Source organism: Solanum tuberosum, unplaced genomic scaffold (genome assembly GCF_000226075.1).
Source record: "Solanum tuberosum cultivar DM 1-3 516 R44 unplaced genomic scaffold, SolTub_3.0 scf00092, whole genome shotgun sequence".
Taxonomy (NCBI): Eukaryota; Viridiplantae; Streptophyta; class Magnoliopsida; order Solanales; family Solanaceae; genus Solanum; species Solanum tuberosum.
Window position 1 is genome coordinate 682,528 of NW_006239019.1, and position 889 is coordinate 683,416.

Consider the following 889-nt stretch of genomic DNA (forward strand, 5'->3'; position numbering starts at 1 on the left):
TTACTCAACTCAGAAGTACTCAAGGATAAGGTACTCAACTAAAAGATATGATATTCGACTTTGGGTACTCAACTTAATATAAAGCAACAATACACATACAATATATGGAAAGCTTTATAAAACAGTAAAACAACTTAGTTCGTTAAAGAAAATGCAATAACAAACTTAACTTTACTTATATATTAAAGTAATATAGTTTCTGTGGGAGCTTCTCTAACCGACAACCACCACTATGAGCCTAAGTGGTGATACAACGTCTTGCCCACGCTGCCAGAACTGTCCTATACTTTGCCGTCATATAGAACGCTTTAACTTAGTGGATCCACTAGCTTAACTTATGTGATCATCTAAAAAGTATGACCCATTAACACCCATGATGACTACATGGTTTATGGAGACTTGAGTTATCTGAACTCACATCCCCATATCGGTGCTCAATACTACTCCTAAAACGTACTTAGCTCATATGTTTGTAAAAACAAAACTCTTTCTTTGGTTTGAGATAATTACTCAAAACTTAGCATAAAAGCTCTCTTGGAAATCGTAGTTTCCTCTTTACTGAAAAACTAGCTCAAAGGCTCTTTTGAAATCTCAGTTTCCTTTCTTGTTTAAATGTGAAAACATTTACTCTTTGGGAATACATAGTCCCGATATACTCTTTTGAAGAAATGAACTCAACTCTTTACTCTTTGCTTAACTCAAAACTTAAGTCTTAAAACAAAGTTAAAACATTTGTAAAAACTTCTTAAAATAAGGTTCATGCTGAATTATGGACATGAACGACTCAATGCAAGGTTTTCAATAACCATAGATCGAACTCAAGAACTTCAATGATACAACTTCAATGATACTACTCACTTCAAGAATGCTCAACTCAGAAGGTTCATGC